Source organism: Schistocerca nitens, chromosome 7 (genome assembly GCF_023898315.1).
Source record: "Schistocerca nitens isolate TAMUIC-IGC-003100 chromosome 7, iqSchNite1.1, whole genome shotgun sequence".
Lineage (NCBI taxonomy): Eukaryota > Metazoa > Arthropoda > Insecta > Orthoptera > Acrididae > Schistocerca > Schistocerca nitens.
In genome coordinates, this window is record NC_064620.1 from 489467219 (window position 1) to 489482552 (window position 15334).

Below are 15334 nucleotides of genomic sequence, written 5' to 3' on the forward strand. Positions count from 1 at the left end.
AGATGCACTGGTAAGACGTATTGTAGCACGTCCACATTTACCGACGACCATCCAGCAGTTTTCATCCACGCTATTGGAGGAATGGAACCCTGTACCACAGAAACTTACCAATATTGTGGCAAGCATGGGAGCATGTTGCAAACACTGCCGACCGTAGTGGTTAAACAACATATTAAGCACCACTTCTGACATTTGTACTGTCCAGGGACCATCATCAATCTCCGCGACTTCAGTGTAACTTTGCCTTTGAATAAAACCCTCATTCGTATTCGTCTCATTGCGTATTTTTTTTCATTTACCATCTGCGCTACACTGTAGCAGTTGTTTCTGTATTTGGTCCAAGTTTCATGGAGCTACGTTAGTTGTCAGTGAAACATTATGAGAAAGTTACATTCATCCTGAAGTTCTGCACACCAGCGTAAGTTGATGGTTCATCTGCTTAGCACCATTTTCACGTTACTGTTAACTTGTACCGGGTATCGCTATTGAAACAAAAATAACGATATTTAGGTGTCGATTCTTTTTTGAAAGAGCTCTCTCCATTCCTTTTAGTATATTTTGAAAGATTTTCCACATCAAGCTCGTGTCGTCCGACAACAGACGTTCTTACACTTTAGACAGCGTCTGTATGCTGAATGTCGTACCCTGCAATGGCTCTTTCATGGTTATACAAGTTTTCGTACACCTTGAGACAATTTCCTAAATAAAAACGTGGAGATTTAAAATTAATTATCCTTCATGTAATTTCGGTTCTAACAAACTATAAAATTTTTCCTTACTCTCGTTTCTCCCTTTTTTGATAACAGAGCCGCCGAGATTTGATGCTGTGTGGAGACAGTACCACGTTACACCAAGAGATGGAGCTGGCTGTATGAACTCTATACTAGTCTATATTAGTTGATAAATCATAGCGAACCCATTGCTACATTTATTTGTCTGCTGAAGGCAAGTGTTTTCGTTGTGATGCGCTTCTTCTATGCAGATGATTTCGTAAAACTGTGACACCTGTATTTGGTAAGTTAATGAAAAATTATCATTCACTTATTTTTATCCTTCTGCTTTCACCTAACAAAAAAAAAATGGTTCAAATGGCTCTAAGCACTATGGGACTTCACATCTGAGGTCATCAGTCCCCTAGACTTAGAACTACTTAAACCTAAGTAATCTAAGGACAGAACACACATCCATGCCCGAGGCAGGTTTCGAACCTGCGGCCGTAGCGCGGTTCCAGACTGAAGCGCCTAGAACCGCTCGGCCATTACGGCCGGCACCTAACAAAGGAACAGCAAAATAGTTAACGTTGGAATTTTAACAAGCGAGACAAAAAGAGACAGTTTTCTTAAAGTTTAGTTTTCTTCAATTTAATTGACTTCCTTATACCTTACTTAAATGAGTAATTAAGTTTGTGTGTATAGTGCTCTGTGGTTGCTTGCGTTTTTCACCATCTTTAAGACTGTCATTAAAAACTGGGGCTAAAACGTGAACTGTTCGTATCCAAGTTCAAGGTCTTCGCACCAGTGGAACGTTTAACACCAAAATTGCTCAGACATTGGGTACTGATCCGAAAACAGTTAGACGTAGGGTTAATAAAGGTAATGGTAGTGCTAGTGACAGCAACAGAGTCCGATGACAAAAATAAGTCACACTTAACACTAATACGGCGTCGGCATTTGGGCAATCGCCAAACGTGTGATTTTCTCAGATGATTAGCTGGAGAGACAGCAGAGCAGGACAAAGACTTTATTCCTAGACAATCCTGATTGTGTCCAACCAACAAAACACATGCTGTCAGAAAAAAAGTTGTTTATCGTCAGGCACTTTCTGAAATAATAATGCCCGATGGTTTCCGAAATGCCAACCCTATAGGAAACATGAAAAGGATGCACATTTTGTTTACAAGCCAGTCTCATGCAGAACTTTATCCGAAGCAGATTAAACAAAATGCCGGCATCCGTAGAAATGCACGAGAGAAAACATTCCCGTCCACAGACCAAAGCAAAAACTTTTAGACAACGGTCGCTGGTGGCATCTGTGGCTATGGAAAAGCTGTACTGCATGTGGTTGATGCAAAAAGAACCGTCTATGGTGATTAATATCGGGAAAGGATTGTTCCTGTATATACTCAAGCTGTTAAGAATGAGAAAGAGCAGTGCTTGTGTTATTAACAAGTAAGATGCAATATTCCTTCGAAACATGCATACGTGTCCCAAGGAACAGGCACTGCAGCCATCGAGAGGTACAGGAAATTTATTTACAATTGCGAATATGAACCACCATCGACTGTGTATTATAATGAAGGCAGTGAAAATTTGTGCCGTACCGGAACTCGAACCCGGGTATTGCCACAGTTCATACACGGAGCCGGCCGGGGTGGCCGAGCGGTTCTAGGCGCTACAGTCTGGAATCGCGCCACCGCTACGGTCACAGGCTCGAGTTCTGCCTCGGGCATGGATGTGTGTGATGTCCTTAGGTTAGTTAGGTTTAAGTAATTTTGGTCTAGGGGACTGATGACCTCAGAAGTTAAGTCGCATAGTGCTCAGAGCCATTTGAACCATCATACACGGACAGATCTTGACGCAGTTCGTACACGGACAGTCGAAGCGATGAAGCGACCGCCCGTGGAAAGCGGAAAATCCGGTTTCGATTCCTGGTCCGGCACAAATTTTCATTGTCGTCATTCCAGTCTACAGTCGCTGGTGGTTCACATTTTCATTTTCTGCCGTTCAGAATGACCTTTCCCCAATTTCAGACCGTACTCATGCAAGATCGAGCAACGGCTCACACAGAAAACGAAGAACCGTGCTTCTGAAGAGAACGTTCCCTGTTGTTTGGGACGACTGGCGTGGAAGCAGCCCAGACCTAAACCGTATACAGGATATTCCTAAGAGACGTAAGGCGCTTTTTGTGTGGTGATTCTACAGATATTCTGCAATTTCGTTTGTGTAATGTGTAGCTGACAACAGCCCAAACAAATACTGCTCATCACGTGTTTCTTACGACGAACAGCGATGACTGAAAGCTTCGATTTGTTTCCCATTACAAACAAAATGGTTTTTAAGCGGAATGCTACGTGTACTTTCGATAGAGCTTCTCACATCACACTTGTGCGACATTCATTTCGATATGTTTTACATATACTAGCAGCGACAGTGAAAGAGGAGGAATGACCAGTACTGCAGCAGCAAATGAGCGGCGCGGCTGCCGCATTGCGGTAGATGTCATTGCTGGTCAGAGCGACACACAGTCGCTGCCGGAATACCGTCATTCTTCTCGTTTTACTGCCCGTGTCAATACACGTCGATAAAAATTTTAGTGATAATTTTCGAGGTATTCTAAGTCATGAAGATTTGGGTCCTATAGGTACACGTACGTTTTCACAATCAAAAACTAAATGAATTGTCACTAGGGGCAACTCCACCTAGTGCCCCCCTCCCCAACACCTTCCCCCCCAACCTCGCGAGAACCCATGGTTCTCTTCTAACCTAAGACACATAACCGATCTCCTTGCAACATCTTGATTTCCGTTCAGAAGTCTTTTCATTTTCTTAACTGAGTCTTCAGCAGGAAGTGTAGGCGGAAACGATAACATTGCTACTCTTCATTAAACTTCAATAAAAAAGTGCGTCTTTATCATGTTCTATTTTGTTATCGTTTATATTGCGGAGGACAGGCTTCAGCTTTCTAGACTTACCAGCGAAATTATAGTTTGCTGTAAAACGCGAAATTATGTAGCCCCATTCACGAGACTTGAAGTTTCTCGATAACATCACCTCGCAGGCCCTGAGGGGAACAGGCGCTTTCAGTACACTGCGGCTCTTCCCCACTCCATGAACATGGACCTCATAATGAGTTGTGGTGGAGTGTGGCCTGACCTCACAGAAAGCCGTTCTCACGGCAGTGATGTAAGCTGGTAGCCATCCTCTAAACAATGGACAATGCCGCGGGACACGCCGGATGGATGTAAGGCTAGGCGCACAAAGGCGATTTCTCAGTCCTCGCGACTGAACAACCGCTCTCGCGGGAGCAGGCCTACGTTACGTCGAAACAGCGTGTCTGGTGGTCCTTTTACTACGAAGAACAGCGATAAAAAAGCGCAAATATCGTTATTTAGTGCATCCAATTGTAAGTCAAGGAATGCTGAGACGCCAGTATTACAAATTACATGAAAAGTTATAAAATCAGCAGGATAAATTCTTTCAGTAAGAACTGTTTTGATGCACTGCTTCAAGGAATAGGACTGAAAATAACAAAACAAGACACGATGTGGAGGATGCCTGTACAACCTGACATGCGCATATCAATGACCATTGATGTGTGTACACATCACTTCATTCAGTAGTTTTTATTGCCCTTTTATATTTTTGATCAGATACCTCAAGATAATCACTTCTACAAGATGAAATTGGGGAAGTTCTTTCCTGAGAAAACTGCGAAATCAAGATGTGCATAGAAGTTCCCGAGCACTCGCTGGTGCTGCTGCTGCTGCTGCTGCTGCTACTGCTGCAGCTGTTCAAATCTTCAAATGTGTGTGAAATCTTATGGGACTTAACTGCTACGGTCATCAGTCCCTAAGCCTACACACTACTCAACCTAAATTATCCTAAGGACAAACACACACACCCAGGCCCGAATGAGGACTCGAACCACCGCCGGGAGCAGCCGCACAGTCCATGACTGCAGCGCCCGAGACCGCTCGGCTAATCCCGCGCGGCGCTGCAGCTGTTGTTGACAGCAGAGGGGCACAGGAAAATAGTTTGTAGAGGTTCCGTTTCATTTGGGACGTTTGACGAATACGGCTAATGGAATGAAGTTGCTGGAGTGTAAACTGCTTGAGTGGTATTGTTATGACGCACTTTCACATGCAGAAGAAAAACTGGTGGAAGGTGATAGCATCTGTTAGTCGTTGTCACTTTAATTCTTTCTACCTTGGCGTAATGATTTTGTAACTTGTTTACCATCGGGAAAACTTTAAAGCAAAATTTTTGTCGTCATTAATTTCTTCGTTTTGTCTCTCTTTTGATATATTTAAGAGAGTCCAGGTATCAAGTAACTTTCTTGGCTTCTCTTTTAATGGGATGTCTTACTTTCGTACTCTGTGCTTCATCGTTGTTGTTTTTTGAAGACAACCTGAGCCAGCCGCTGTGGTTCTAGGCGCTTCAGTCCGGAACCGCACGGCTGCTACTGTCGCCGGTTCGAATCCTGCCTCGACAAGGATGTGTGTGATGTCCTTAGGTTGGTTAGGTTTAAGTAGTTCGAAGTCTAGAGGACTGATGACCTCAGATGTTAAGTCCCATAGTGCTTACAAGGGAACCTCCCCATCGCACCCCCCTCAGATTTAGTTACAAGCTGGCATAGTCGATAGGCCTTGAAAAACTGAACACAGATAAATCGAGAAAACAGGAAGAAGTTGTGTGGAACTATAAAAAAAAATAAGCAAAATATACAAACTGAGTAATCCATGGCGAGATAGGCAACATCATGAGTAATGTGAGCGCAGGAGCGCCGTGGTCCCGTGGTTAGCGCGAGTAGCTGCGGAACGATAGGTCCTTGGTTCAAGTCTTCCCTCGCGTGAAAAGTTTAATGTTTTATTTTCAGATAATTGTTATCTGACAAACTCTTATCTTTTCATCACTTTTTTGGGAGTGATTATCACATCCACAAGAAAAGCTAAATCGGGCAAAGTAGAAGAATCTTTTTACCCATTCGCCAAGTGTACAAGTTAGGTGGGTCGACAACATATTCCTCTCTTGTGACGCACATGCCGTCACCAGTGTTGTGTAGAATATATCAGAGGTGTTTACCTGTGGAGGAATCGGTTTTGAGCTATGACCTTGCGATCAAATGTTTTCGGTTTCCATTAGAGAGGCACGTCCTTTCATCTACTAATCGCATGGTTTTGCGGTGCGCTCGCAAAACACAGACACTAAAAGTATTACAGTGAACAGAGACGTCAATGAACGAACGGACAGATCTTAACTTTGCGAAAATAAAAAAAAATAAAATTTTCACTCGAGGGAAGACTGGAACCAAAGACCTCCAACTCCGCACGTGCTCACGCTAACCACGGAACCACGGCGCTCCTGAGCTCACACTATTCATGATGTTGCCTATCTTGCACATGGAGTACTCAGATTGTATATTTTGCTTATTTTTCATAGTTCCACACAACTTCTTCCTGTTTTCTCGATTGATCTGTGTTCAGTTTTTCATGGACTATCCACTGTGCCAACTTATGACTAAATCTGAGGGGGGTGCGATGGGGAGGTTCCCTTGTTCGAGCAATTTTTGGAAGACAACCTGAGGGGCATACATCCTTTCTTGTATTCTGGTGTTGCTGGTGGTAAGTCTGTCATTTTAGACAGCAGAAACAACACTGCATCAAAATACAGGTATTTTCTCCGTTTTAGTGCAGCCACCACGGACGGAAACTTCCGTGATGCCAGGTCTTTCGCGAAAGAGATCTTCAGATTCTTCCACTTCTTTTGAATTTCTTTACCTACCGTCAATCAAATTAGCACTATGCGTACTTCATTGTAAATATGTAGCCTAATATAAATATAAATAAATATCAATGCTGTTAGTGAATACTATTTCTTCCAGATACGTTGCAACAGGAAGTAGCTTTCGCTCATTGCAACTGCGAATATCTGCTAGGAGCCACTATAATCAAAGAAACTGTCAAGGATTGATATAAGTAGTTGTGGAAATGTCTACATTCTTTTCATGCTGGATAATAAAATTAAGATGACTGGATGATTGTTGCCAAACAGTTTTTAGGAAGAACTAACTTTCAAAACTGCATTGCTGCTGAGAATGGAAAACATATAAGACTGAAGAAACATGTTAACAGTGGCTCATAATTTTATAATTATGAAAAGGTTTTTCAAACAATAATTTTTGATATAGTGAACTCTGGCTACTGTTCCATTGTGATAGACGTGGGCCCATATGACGCCAATGGCGATTTTAATGAACTCAAGAAATCCCACTTCTATCAAAGGTGGAAAGCTAATCGGCTAAACATTCGAAATCCTCAAAAACTACCTCACGACGAAGAAGAACTTTAGCTTTTTAATTTTGTAGGAAATGAAGTATTTGCACTGTCTACAAATATTCTGCGGCCTTATTCTAAGAGAAACCCGTCGTGTGTTTTAATTGTAGACATGGTCGTGCTAGTAGGCTGGTGGAATGCACTTTTGAAATTTTGGCTAACAAAAGAAGGACATTCGTATTTCATCAGCCTGTGGATGTGGGTGACGGTTTATCAGACATAACGATAAAGAATGATGTATACTCTATAATTTCGTAAACAGAAACGACGGTGTACGAATCGAGGACGTGTCGCACGAAAGCCTTCTGCAACGCCGTGAGCTTCTAGGAATAGGAGCTGAAACCTGTGGTGTGCAAATAAGCAAATTGTTTTGTGACTCAACAAAGATCAGTACCTTAGCAACACAATATAATTTGTGGTAATGGCGATAACTACATAAGTGACTATAATTTCTGAACTGTGAAGTTCCTTTGTTCCTCTCTTCCGGTCCAGAAAATTCAGTCTAATGCCGAATTACGTGGCGGGACGCTTCTCCGCGCAGTTTCTCTTCAAATTGCAATCACTGTATTCTTGTAACTCCGTATTGTAGGGAGCTGGCCTCTTTTTCTATTTCGGCAATTAGTCTTCCCGGATCGGAAACACAACGTACAGGGTCATCAGTAGCGCAACTCTCCTTATCGGTCATGCTTCTGGGCCGGCCGGAGTGGCCGAGTGGTTGTAGGCGCTTCAGTCTGGGACCGCGCGACCGCTAATGTCGCAGGTTCGAATCCTGCCTCGGACATGGATGTGTGTGATGTCCTTAGGTAAGGTTTAAGTAGTTGTAAGTTCTAGGGGGCTGATGACTTCAGATGTTAAGTCCCATAGTGCTCAGAGGCATTTGAGCCATGCTTCTGAGGCACAGAACTAGTCTGCCTGCAGCAAAATACGAGATGTAACGTTCCCTGGCAAACTCACACGTTAACAAACTGAAGTTTATTTGTACCATATACGCCGCTCTGAGCAATCTGTATATAATGTAATTATTTAACGAAAAATATTATTGAATTTTGTGTAAAAGACATTTGTTATTATTGTAATATTTTTTGTAGTAATATTCTTTCTGTATTTAGGATGGTAATATTTCTATATTAATAATGTAATTGTGAAATGTGTCAATATCTGAGATAACATAGATGTGAAATTCAGCCAGAGGGAAATAATGTCGTGAAATTACAAAGAAATGTTAATAGTCAGCAATACTATAAAAGCACAATGCACTATGTATTCTTTGGTCTTCCTCGTTTAGAGCCGATAGCGGTAGGAAGTTGTATCGAAGTGTGTGATGGATGGGTAGATGTCATTTGTCTGTATCTTGATTTAGCCGCCATTGAAGGAGAAATTACGAACTAATGTGAGTTGAGTATTTGTTGTGGTAAAAATATATTGAGATTTATAAAAAGTGTGTATTATTAATGTAAATTAGCTTGCCCATGTCATCTATAATATTTATTTAAAGAGTTTTCAGCATTTTTAGCGGTGTTGCTGGGCTGTGCCGCGACCGATCGATTTGCAGCGGCGGCACATTTAAAAAATTGTTCCGCTAAAGAAAAAATCAACCAAACCCGTAAATCGGGAACAGATAGATAAAAATTAACAGTGAATTAAGAGAATGTTCTTCTTTTACAGCGATCCAGAGACTGACTGAGATTTTGAAAATAGTTACACATTTGTGCATTCTTAGACGGATAGTTAACATTGAAATTTAACAATTTTGGTTCTTTCAAATAACTTAAATGTATAGCGAAATAGGTTTGATCAGTGATAATTAAATGTAGGCTTGGTAATAATTAACCATTTTCTGCTAATAGTGATAATCTTGTGTTCAAAAGCTAGCGCCGGGAGAGAATTCAGTAAATATTTTAACAAAAAATCCACTGCATTTAGAAAATGTGTGCCAAGGCCGAATTTTTAATCAGTTAATATGAGTTCACGTAATTTTTAAATGTACGTAATTCTTTTGAAAGTGAAAATTTTTATTACCACACGTAAATAAGAGAGAGGTTCTACAACAAAGTTCGCACGCAAAGAAAGTAAGGTAAAGAAAATTAACTTAAAAGCAAAATTTATTATTCATTAACGAAAAATCATTCATAGCAATTTCGTTAAAGAGAGCAATTGAGTAAAAGCGCGCGGGCCGATGGCACTGCGTCTGATTCATTCAACACCTGCGACCACCACGTCGTAAGTGAAATAGGGGCGGTTGCGTCTTTTGAATGGCGACTACGGTTTGATACTTGCGTGGCGCGCAATGGCAGACTACCGCCACCGGTGGCGTGAAAGCGTCATCTGGCCTTGGCTTCCGATAGCGACCTTCACACGATGGCGCTCGGTGGCGCTACTGACCGGCCAATCAGTGGGTATGCCGCGTGGTAACAGTCGGCTCATACCGTACAATGATTGCTGCTCACTGTTATTTTATGGTACGTATAGGCAGTGGCGGGTACAGGAAAACCTCAAGGAGAGGGTGCTAAAGATATCTTGAGCTACTTTTACTTTTAGCGTAGCAAAAAATAATCAAGTCACATGCAAAATTTAAGAAAGTTTTATTTAAACTGATTATACACATATACAGGACAAAGCCATCTTATGATATAAAAAGTTACAATTGTGGTTCTTGAGCTGGTGCACTGCTGGCGCCAGTCTCCATCGATTGTCATTCCTATCGTTGTGAGCCGATTTTCGATGCCTGCATGTCTTCTTCGCATCTTTGGCGGATGGCTATTTAACTGCGGTGCTGAGCCCGGGTATCAGCTGTGAGAGCGACAGTGACGTGTGGCGCTGGCGAGTGTCCGAGTCGGTACGATGGAAGAGCGTGGCCAGCTGCTGCGACGTGTTTCGCCGTTTTAATGCAGATCCGCTGTCGATGGTGACTGGGATTTCCTGGAGATTTGAATGACAGATTTCCTTCGCGTCTGTTACATGTTACTCAAAGTGAACGAGCTGGAGTCGTCCAATTGTTTCATGGTGGGTTCTGTTCACCTTAATTGAACACCCGAGTGCACCGAAAACTATCTCGGTTGTTCCAGTTATTTGTCACTGTACTTGGTCTGGGCGCCTGATATGTTAATGGTTTTTAAGAGAGTGCTAGCTACGCACAATCAATAGACATGAAGCCGTGCTTAATGTGTAGCTAGAGGTCATGCCAAATAGTACGTAAGTCTGTGCCTGACGTTCAAGAGCCGGCCGAAATAATTTTCCTATTTCCTGTTCCTATGTAATTGTTTTGGGTAACGGCCTTGCCGCAGTGGATACACCGGTTCCCGTGAGATCACCGAAGTTAAGCGCTGTCGGGCGTGGTCGGCACTTGTATGGGTGACCATCCCGGCCGCCATGCGCTGTTGCCAGTTTTCTGGGTGCACTCAGCCTCTTGACGCCAATTGAGGAGCTATTCTACCGAATAGTAGCGGCTTCGGTCAAGAATAGCATCATAAAGGCCGGGATAGCGGTGTGCTGACCCCACGCCCCTCCTATCCGCATCCTCCATTGAGGATGACTCGGCGGTCGGATGGTCCCGTTAGGCCAGTAGTGACCTGAAGACGGAGTGCTTTTATGATATTATTTTATTTCTTTGTTCTACAGAATTGGCTAATCAAATTTTAAGAGCCGTTACTGGGCAAGTGCTCATTTAGGTTATTCAGACTTCGGGCCACTGGCGCCGTGTATAATTAAAGTTTTATTTATAACCAATTGGGCAGATATGTTTGTCTATCTGATGCGCCAGATTGTTGTCGGCCGCTAATGTGTTTACGTTTCAGATAATTGGCAGTGGTCAACGCGAGCAAACGGCGATCAGGGTATCACGGTGGAAGAGGGAAATTTAAGGACCTGCATCGGTGTCTCTGGTGACGGTGTTAGTGTCCTGCAATTCCATATTTTCGGCAGAGCGTTGTGGTTTTTTTGAAGCTTAATTGTAGCCCAAAGTTGAGTATAGCTCCATTTTACCTTCTCGTCCGTGCATCTAATCTATCTGGAAACACCTTCTGGTCTGCTCGCGTCCATTACTAACAAGGGAACCTCCCCATCGCACCCCCATCAGAATTAGTTATAAGTTGGTACAGTGGACAGGCCTTGAAAAACTGAACACAGATCAATCGAGAAAAGAGGAAGTAGTTGTATGGAACAATGAAAAAGTAAGCAAAATATACAAACTGAGTAGTCCATGTGTAAGATAGGCAACAACATAGGGGAGTGCAAACCCATGAGCGCTGTGGTCCCGTGGTTAGCGTGTGCAGCTGCGGAACGATAGGTCCTCGGTTCAAGTTTTCCCTCGGGAGAATATTTTAATTTTTTATTTTCAGACAATTATCAAAGTTCAGGCACTCACATATAATCAACTTCGCTCTCCAAAATTCCAGGACATGTTCAGATTTTCTTGGACATATGCAGGATTTGACGGTCTACACACGGAATAATTTGAAAACGTTAAAAACATATGTTTTGACAGAGCACAGACAAAACTGTGCGACTGTGAAACTGTTGCATTCATTTGTTGCAGTTTATGTGACAAACTCTTATGTTTTCACACTTTTTTGGGAGTGATTATCACATCCACAAGAAAACCTAAATTGGGCAAGGTAGAAGAATCTTTTTACCCATTCACCAAGTGTACAAGTTAGGTGGGTCGACAACATATTCCTGTCATGTGACGCACATGCCGTCACCAGTATCGTATAGAATATATCAGACGTGTTATCCTGTGGAGGAATCTGTTGACCTATGACCTTGCAATCAAATGTTTTCGGTTTCCATTGGACAGGCACGTCCTTTCGGCTACTAATCGCACGGTTTTGCGGTGCGGTCGCTAAACACAGACACTAAACGTATTACACTGAACAGAGACGTCAGTGACCGAACGGACAGATCATAACTTTGCAAAAATAAAGAAGGCAAATTTTTCACTCTAGGGAAGATTTGAACCAAGAACCTTTGTTTAACAGTTGCTCACGCTAACCACGCGACCACGGCGCTCCTAAAGAAGGATTCTCCTAGATGTTGCCTATCTTGCACATGGACTACTCAGTTTGTATATTTTGCTCATTTTTTTCATAGTTCCACACAACTTCTTCCTGTTTTCTCGATTGATCTGTGTTCAGTTTTTCAAGGCTATCCACTGTGCCAACTTATAAGTAAATCTGAGGGGGGTGCGTTGGGGAGGTTCCCTTGTATGTTTCAAAGTAAAAATTATAATGGCTCCATGTTAAGACTATTTAATATACTATTATTATATACTGGCCATAAAATGTACGTGAATCTCGTACCTGTGAATAATACTAAAGAGGAGCTTAGTCGAGTGTATTAATCTGATGTTACCTTTTATTTGTTACATTTCCTTAAAATCAGTCCATCGAAGCAGTTTTAGAATTTGGTATGGGTTGTGTGGAAGCCAGTTCCTATGTAAGTCATGAAGCCTTCAGTTATTTCAGATAAATTTTATTAATGGGGCTCGATGGACATTGTTTTGATTAGTGAAAATTGCTTGAGTAAATTTTGAAAGATCTGTGTTTGTGTTTGTAATAAAGAAGTGTATGGCAAGTAGAAACTGGTTATGTGTTTAATTTCAACGTGTCGAAAGGAATGACGCATCTCTTCCTTGGATGATGAATTACATGCGCCTAATATTCCAGGAAAATTGGTTAATCACATCGTCAAACACGATGACGTAGACGCGCATGCTACATAGGATAGTACAGCTACTCGATAACTCGATTCAGTTAAGCCGACTGCCGAAAGAAACGAACGACTAGCGTGTGCGGGTGGTAATGCGGGCAGCCCCGCAAAGGGGAGGTGCGCGCCCCATCAGCCCCCCCACCCATATGTATCCTCCAGTGCGTGTAGGGCATACTGTTGCCTAGAGATGGTACATCAATACAGAAGACATTACCACGTATATACTGGATGGTTGATTCTAGGGAGGGGACCAAACAGCGAGGTCATCGGTCTCATCGGATAAATCGAAGTATGGGGAAGGAAGTGCCCTTTCGTAGGAACCATCCCGGCATTTACCTGAATCGATTCAGGGAAATCATGGAAAACCTTAGGATGGCCGGACGCGGGTTCCAACCGTCGTTCTCCCGAATGCGAGTCCAGTGAGCTAACTACTTCGCCACCTCCTTCGGTCACCATCGGCATGCAACGTTGCCCCCTAGCTGGGACCTCGTCTGGACACTCTTGAGATGGCGCTAACTTATTATTTAGAACACAATTACATGGACCTTGTTGCGGCAGAAAAAGTTCGTACCGCATATTTTTCGGAAGATTTGAGCTTTTTCAGCAAGGCTCTTTTCGCTTTTACGTATTTATAAAACGGCATGGCAGTCAGCTTGTAGTTAAACTGGTATTGTAAGATTCATTCAACACTTCCTGACAGCAGTCGATATCTTTCATCAGTCCACTGGGTTTTTTTTTTTTTTTACTTTATTGTTATTTTAAAACCTGTACAAATCAGGTAGGCTGGCAGCGGCACAGTACGCCGCTCTTCAGCCATAGCGTTTTAAAATAGTATAAAAACGGAGAATGATAATGAACAAAGTGACGGGCAAAAGAGAGAGGTCACAGAGACACAAAAAAACACGGAGTCGTTCACACGTGACGATAACAACACTGAAAACACGTTGGCACGGCGCACAGAACACTGACGAATCCGACGGCACAAGTGAACGTAGTAGTGGGACGGCGGACACCAAATACACTAAACGACGTCACACACACGAGACAAAGAAGGCGATGATCTCCGGCGCTCGAATGTTCACTATGCGTGTGCGAGTCCGGAGACCTGCCAAGAGAGGAGGAGGAGGAAGGGGAGTGGGAGAGCGAGAGGGGAGAGCAGAGATGCCATGGGCAAAGGAGAGAGAGGGGGAGGGAGGAAGGGGGAGGGGAAGCCCGGGGGAGAGGGGAGGAGGGAGGGGGCAAAGGAAAGAGAAGGGAAGGAAAAGGAGGGAGGGAGGGTGCCTAAAGGAAAGGACACAGGAGGTGGGGGGGAGGATCAAAGTTGATAGGAGGGGTAGATGGAGGGGAGGAGGACATCATCAGGGAGGGGGAGCTGGCGGAAGCCACCTTGGGAGAGGGTAAGGAGGGTGGAGAGATGGAGACCAGGTGGGACGTGGGCATACAGGCGCGGCAGCGGGCGGGGGTGGGAGAGGATTGGGGAGACGAGCGGGTGAGGAGGATCGAGTTTACGGGAGGTGTACAGGATCCGTATCCTTTCAAGGAAAAGGAGGAGGTGGGGGAAGGGGAGGAGATCGTACAGGATCCGCGTAGGGGAGGGGAGACGGATGCGATAGGCGAGGCGGAGAGCATGGCGTTCAAGGATTTGGAGGGATTTATAAAAGGAAGGGGGGCGGAGATCCAAGCCGGATGGGCATAACAAAGGATAGGGCGGATGAGGGATTGATAAGTGTGGAGGATGGTGGAGGGGTCCAGACCCCACGTGCGGCCGGAGAGGAGCTTGAGGAGACTGAGTCGGGAGCGTGCCTAGGCTTGGATTGTCCGGAGATGGGGAGTCCAGGAGAGGCGACGGTCAAGGGTGACGCCAAGGTACTTAAGGGTGGGAGTGAAGGCGATAGGACGGCCATAGATGGTGATGTAGAAATCAAGGAGGCGGAAGGAAGGGGTGGTTTTGCCTACAATGATCGCCTGGGTTTTGGAGGGATTGACCTTGAGCAACCACTGGTTGCACCAAGCGGTGAACCGGTCAAGATGGGATTGGAGAAGGTGTTGGGAGCGCTGCAGGGTGGGGGCAAGGGCAAGGAAGGTGGTGTCATCGGCAAACTGGAGAAGGTGGACGGGGTGTGATGGCGGCATGTCCACCGTGTACAAAAGGTACAGAAGGGGGGAGAGGACGGAGCCTTGGGGCACACCGGCGGAGGGGAAAAAGGTGTAGGAATCTGCGTTATGGATGGTGACATAGGAAGGACGGCGGGAGAGAAAGGAGCCGATCAGACGGACGTAGTTAATGGGAAGGGCGCAGGTTTGGAGCTGGAAGAGGAGACCGGAATGCCATACGCGGTCATAGGCACGTTCGAGGTCCAGGGAGAGGAAGATTGCAGAGCGACGGGAATTAAGCTGTTCGGAAAGGAGATGAGTGAGGTGAAGGAGAAGGTCGTCGGAAGAGAAGGACGGCCGAAAGCCACACTGGGTATCGGGAAGGAGGCGGTGCTGGCGGAGATGCTGGAGGATGCGGCGGGTGAGGATAGATTCCAGGACCTTGCTGAAGACCGAGGTAAGGCTGATGGGGCGGTAGGAGGA

At 44.3% G+C, this 15334-nt stretch overlaps 1 pseudogene; it reads left to right on the forward strand.

The window, feature by feature from the left end:
- Window positions 1–10316: 10316 nt before the first annotated feature.
- On the forward strand, window positions 10317–10434 carry LOC126196067 (5S ribosomal RNA; annotated as a pseudogene).
- Window positions 10435–15334: the final 4900 nt, after the last annotated feature.